Source organism: Rhinatrema bivittatum, chromosome 9 (genome assembly GCF_901001135.1).
Source record: "Rhinatrema bivittatum chromosome 9, aRhiBiv1.1, whole genome shotgun sequence".
Classification (NCBI taxonomy): domain Eukaryota; kingdom Metazoa; phylum Chordata; class Amphibia; order Gymnophiona; family Rhinatrematidae; genus Rhinatrema; species Rhinatrema bivittatum.
Window position 1 is genome coordinate 31,426,238 of NC_042623.1, and position 6,000 is coordinate 31,432,237.

The window sequence follows — 6,000 nt, forward strand, 5'->3', positions numbered from 1 at the left end:
AAAAAAATCCTACCATATTTAAGAAGCTACTTATTTTTGACTGAGAAGATTCCTAAGTAGGAGTCATTTTGCATTGATTTGACAGTCCAAGGCAGTACACTCAGAATGAAGCCATCCTGTGAATGAGAATGCAAACCGTCAGCTCTGTAAGGTGAGATCAGGCAGAGCAATACTTCTTACCTTTAAAACTAGGATTGAGAAACTTGTAGTTTCTGAGTAAATGTTTGATTTTACCTTTTCAGTTCTGTCATTATGAGTCTTGGAGAGCTATTTGTTTGAGATGACTTTTACATGAAGGCTGGATAAAAAAAACCACACAGAGAAGTGTTTTGCATGTTTCTTTAGTTTTTGCACTGAGTGGTCTGAAGTATTTTTGTCTGGCTCAGGATTATTAAACTGTAAGGTAACCATTGTTAAGCAGAACACATTTTTGGACTGACGGAGTCTTTTTCACTTCTATTTTGTTTTATTATTTTTCACATTAATTTTTCTATATCCTTTGTTTTGTGTTCTTATTACATTTTGGATATAGTTTTTTTTTTTTTTTTTTGCCTTTGTAAGACCGTGTTGGAAAATGCAAACAACATAAAACAGTAAAGAATCATAACTAACCATAATACATCAAACAGTATAAGAAAATCAGAATAAAGTATTTAGACTGTGATACCTTTCATTGGCCTAACAAGAATGTTGGTGTGCATAAGCTTTTGATAACACATTTTTGGCTGTACATGACCAGCCTGGGTTTGAGTGGGTGGGGGAAGCTCCAGCAGTGTGTGGTTGAGAATGTACCAGGGAAAGCTACTATAATGGTACATGAGTTGTAGAACTGAAACTTTGTGGAGGCAGAGATCAGCATAATCTGTGGTGTATAAGAAACTCGTGGGAGACCTGATCCAATTTTTCAAAATAATTCAAGCTCATGCCTTCATTGGTGCCTCTAGTACTTCCCTCGATGCCTTCAGATCCTAGACCAGGACCTTCAGGAATACCATCGTCCCATCCTTCTCAGGTTCCTACAGGGACAGGTGCTGATCCCTATGACACCTGGACTGACGAGTCATCTCAAGACACCGATGATTTACCATCGCCACCTTCTCCTATTAAAAGTAGAAAGCGTTCTCCTCCAGAGGACTTGTCCTTCATAAATTTTGTGAAGGAAATGTCTGCATTGGTTCGCTTCCAATTACAGACTGAGCAAGATGATAGGCATCAAATGATGGAACTGTTACAATTCCTGGATGCTCCCAAGGAAATAACTTCCATCCCTATTCAGCAGGGGAGATCTTTTGGATCTCCTCAAAAAGAACTGGGAACACCCTGGTTCTGTTGCTTCAGTCAACAGGAAAGCTGATACCACTTATTTGGTCCAGTCAGCCCCAGGATTCCAGAAACCTCAGCTGGATCACCAGTTTGCGGTTGTAGAATTGGCCCAAAAGAGGGCAAAAAGATCAAAACCCCACTCTTCCTTTCCCCCAGGTAAGGAACAGAAATTCCTGGATGCCATTGGCCAGCGTGTCTTCCAGGGATCAATGCTTATCTCCCAGATCGCCTCTTACCAGCTGTATATGACCCAGTACAACAGGGTCTTATTCAAGCAGATACAGGACTTTGCAGAGTCCCTGCCTCAGCAATTCCAGGAACAGCTTCAAGCCCTGGTACACAAGGGCTTCATGGCAGGGAAGCATGAAATCAGATCCTCTTATGATACCTTTGACACTGCTTCCAGGGTATCTGCAACTGCTATTTTGGCAATAAGATGGGCCTGGCTTAAGTCACTGGACTTGCGATCAGATAATCGCCTATGCAGGGCAGATTATCTGATCTGCCCTGCATAGGCGAGAATCTGTTTGGCGAACAGATTCAGCAGACGGTGGCGGAACTCAAGGACCATCATGAGACCCTTCCCCAGCTCTCTCTGATGCCCTCCTAGAAATCCTCCAAACAGCATTTCAGGAAGGATACTAAAAAGTCATTCTTCCATCCAAAGAAGTCCTATCCACCACAGTCTAGGGCTCATTCCACGAGACCTTTCCAAAAGGCCCAGTCTCGTCAACCGCGGAAACAAAAGCCGCAGGTAGCTCCTCAACCGGGCCCTGCATAGAGAGCAGCAGCCAGTTTCCACTGCCTCAGATACCAGTGGGAGGTCGATTGTGCCTTTTCAACAACAGGTGGCACACAATCACCTCAGACTAGTGGCTCCTTGCCATAATCTCTCAAGGTTATCACCTGAACTTTCCATCCCACCGGACTCCCTACCTCTACCGACGTGGAGAACATCCGACCACTCACTTCTCCTGGAGCAGGAGGTCTCCCTCCTCCTCCAGTCCAGAGTAATAGAGCCAGTGCTTACTCCCAACAAGACCTAGGATTCTATTCCCGGTACTTTCTAATCCCCAAAAAATCAGGCGGCATTCGTCCAATTCTGGACCTACTTGCCCTCAACAAGTACCTCCACCGAGAAAAGTTCAAGATGGTAACCTTGGGTTCCCTCCTTCCTCTTCTGCAAAAAAAGATCTCCAAGATCTCTCGATCTCCAAGATGCGTATACACACATTGCGATAACTCCATCTCATCGCAGGCTCCTGAGATTTCTGGTAGGCCCCAAGCACTATCAGTACCAAGTGCTACCATTCGGCCTGGCATCTGCACCACGAGTTTTCACCAAGTGCCTCGTAGTAGTAGCAGCCTTCCTCAAGACTCAAGGTGTTCATGTCTACCCCTATCTAGACGATTGGTTGATCAGGGCTCCCACTCAGCAGGCTGCTCTGTCGTCCCTACATCTTACTTTATACACTCTGACTTCGCTAGGATTTCTTGTCAATTACGCAAAATCCTGCTTAGTCCCATTTCAAACTTCATCATTCATTGGGGCAGACTTGGACACCTTGCAGGCAAAGGCATTTCTGCCTCGACAGCAAGCTCTCACTCTCATCTCTCTCGCACACCAGCTACAGTCTCAGCAATACACGACTGCACGCCACTTCCTCATTCTGCTAGGACACATGCATCCTTAGTACAGGTTCCCCCAATGGCCAGCTTGGCCATGAGAGTCATGCAGTGGACGCTAAGATTTCAATGGACTAGGTCCGAACAACCTCTATCAACCACTGTCACATCACCGACTCACCGTCAGTCTCTAGCCTGGTGGCAAAAATAGATCAACCTCCTCCAAGGCCTGCCCTTCTAGGCTCCAGACCCTCAAATAATTCTCACCACCGATGCTTCCAACCTCGGCTGGGGAGCTCATATCACCAATTTGTGGACACAAGGAGCTTGGTCTCCAGAGGAAGCCAAACACCAGATCAATTTCCTGGAGCTGCGAGCAATCAGATATGCTCTCAGGGTGTTTCAGGATCACCTTTCCAACCAGGTCATCCTGATTCAGACGGACAACCAGTGGCCATGTGGTACATCAACAAACAGGGAGGGACGTGTTCCTACCTACTGTGTCAGGAAGCTGCACAGATATGGGCGGAGGCCCTCTCCTATTCGATGTACCTCAAGGCCACCTACTTGCCGGGAGTGAACAATGTGTTGGCGGACAAGCTGAGTCGCACCTTTCAGCAGCATGAGTGGCCTCTCAACCCCACAGTAGCGGACTCAATATTCCAATGTTGGGGTTATCTTCATATAGACCTCTTTGCGTCACCCAAAACCGCACAGTAGAGAACTTTTGCTCTCTCACTCGCAGCCAACACTCAGCCAAGAGACGCATTCTCCCTCATGGGCAACCGGTCTCCTATATGCATTCCCTCCACTTCCACTTCTCTCGAAGACTCTTGTGAAGCTACGTCAGGACAAAGGAAGCATGATCCTGATAGCACCTCACTGGCCATGCCAAGTGTGGTTCCCGATCCTTCAGGACCTCTCCATTCGCAGGCACATTCCCTTGGGAAAGGACCTGCTTCTGATCACTCAGAACGACGGGTGCCTACACCACCCCAATCTTCAGGCCTTGTCTCTGACGGCCTGGATGTTGAAAGGTTAATTCTTCAGCCACTTAACCTTTCGGAGCCAGTTTCCCGTGTCCTGATTGCTTCGCGGAAGCCTTCCATGAGAAAATCTTATCTTTACAAATGGAACAGGTTTACATCATGGTGTTCTTCTCAATCCCTTTATCCCTTTACCTGTTCCACCACGAAGTTTCTAGACTATCTCTGGCACTTGTCAGAATCAGGTCTAAAAACCTCCTCCATCAGAATGCATGTCAGTGCGGTAGCCGCCTTCCATAGAGGTGTCTGAGATGTTCCTCTTTCAGTACAACCCCTCATAACACGTTTTCTGAAGGGCTTGCTTCACCTCAAGCCTCCACTGCGCCCTCCGGCCCCTTCTTGGGACCTCAATCTGGTTTTAGGAAGGCTCATGAAACCACCATTCGAGCCTCTCCAATCCTGTGATCTTCGCTATCTCACATGGAAAGTGATTTTTCTTTTGGCAATCACATCTGCTCGCAGAGTTAGTGAGTTACAGGCCCTAGTTATCTATCTGTCTTACACTAAACTTCTGCAGGACCGGGCAGTACTCTGCACTCACCCTAAGTTCTTACCTAAGGTAGTATCGGAATTTCACAATAATCAATCCATTATACTACCTACCTTCTTTCCCAGGCCCCACTCCAATCCAGGAGAACAGGCTCTGCATACCCTTGACTGTAAACGGGCTCTAGCATTCTATCTAGACCGTACAGCTGCCCACAAGAAAAGCACTCAATTGTTTGTCTCTTTCCATTCCAACAAATTGGGGCAGCCTGTGGGTAAGCAGACTCTCTCCTCCTGGTTAGCGGACTGCATAACCTTTTGCTATCAGCAAGCAGGCATTCCACTTCAAGACCGTGTTAAAGCACACTCTGTGAGGGCCATGGCGACTTCAGTAGCACACCTACGCTCGGTGCCACTTCCTGACATTTGCAGGGCTGCTACCTGGAGTTCTCTCCATACCTTTACAGCCCATTATTGCTTAGACAAGGCTGGAAGACAAGATTCCATCTTCGGCCAATCTGTCTTGACGTACCAACACCCTTCTGCCTGCCCGTTAGGGTTCAGGATGCCCTCTACCAAATTCCTCCCCAATCCTTTTGCCTATTGCACATCTTGTGTACATTTGGTGCATTTCTCTGACATCCTCAGCTCGGTACTCACCCATATGTGAGGACTACCAACCTGCTTGTCCTGTGAGAAAGCAAATGTTGCTTACCTGTAACAGGTGTTCTCACAGGACAGCAGGATGTTAGTCCTCACGAAACCCGCCTGCCACCCCGCGGTGTTGGGTTCGTTTTCTTATTTTATTTTTCGGCACTTCCTGTAGCTTTAAACAAGACTGAAGGGGGACCCCTGCTGGCTGCAGGTTTAGTGCCATGCTGGGCATGCCCAGTAGGTGCCAGTCAGAGTTCTAGAAACTTTGACAAAAGTGTTTCGTGATTGGGCTCCATCCTGTGATGTCACCCATATGTGAGGACTAACATCCTGCTGTCCTGTGAGAACACCTGTTACAGGTAAGCAACACTTGCTTACTACAGATTCCACAGTGGCTCTGGCTGACCTAAGGTACAGGCCCAAACTGAAGCTGACCCAATGGTATTTTATTAGCACATGTCACACCATTATATTCAGGGTTTTACATCACGTCTATCTAAATGCCTTACCAATCAGTTGCAAAATAATTATTCTAATACAATGGGGTTCATTTTACCTAGAGGGATGAAAGACAGAGCTGCCCATGTTTGGTATCTGTTCTGGGATGCTAGATGCCGAAGCATTAGAAAGCACAGCAGTCCCACTGGCTTTTAAATAATGATATGAATTATTCACAGCAAAAAAGATTAATGTTTTTATTCAATATGAATTTGAAACAATACATCAAATATTTTTAAACAATGAAATTAATTTGAACCTAAGGTCTGTGTATGTATTATTAATAGGTGAAGTTTCATGCTTCACAGACTGTAAATAGCTACTGACCAGGCCAATATCACCAGGTATGGACTGTAGGCATAATTAC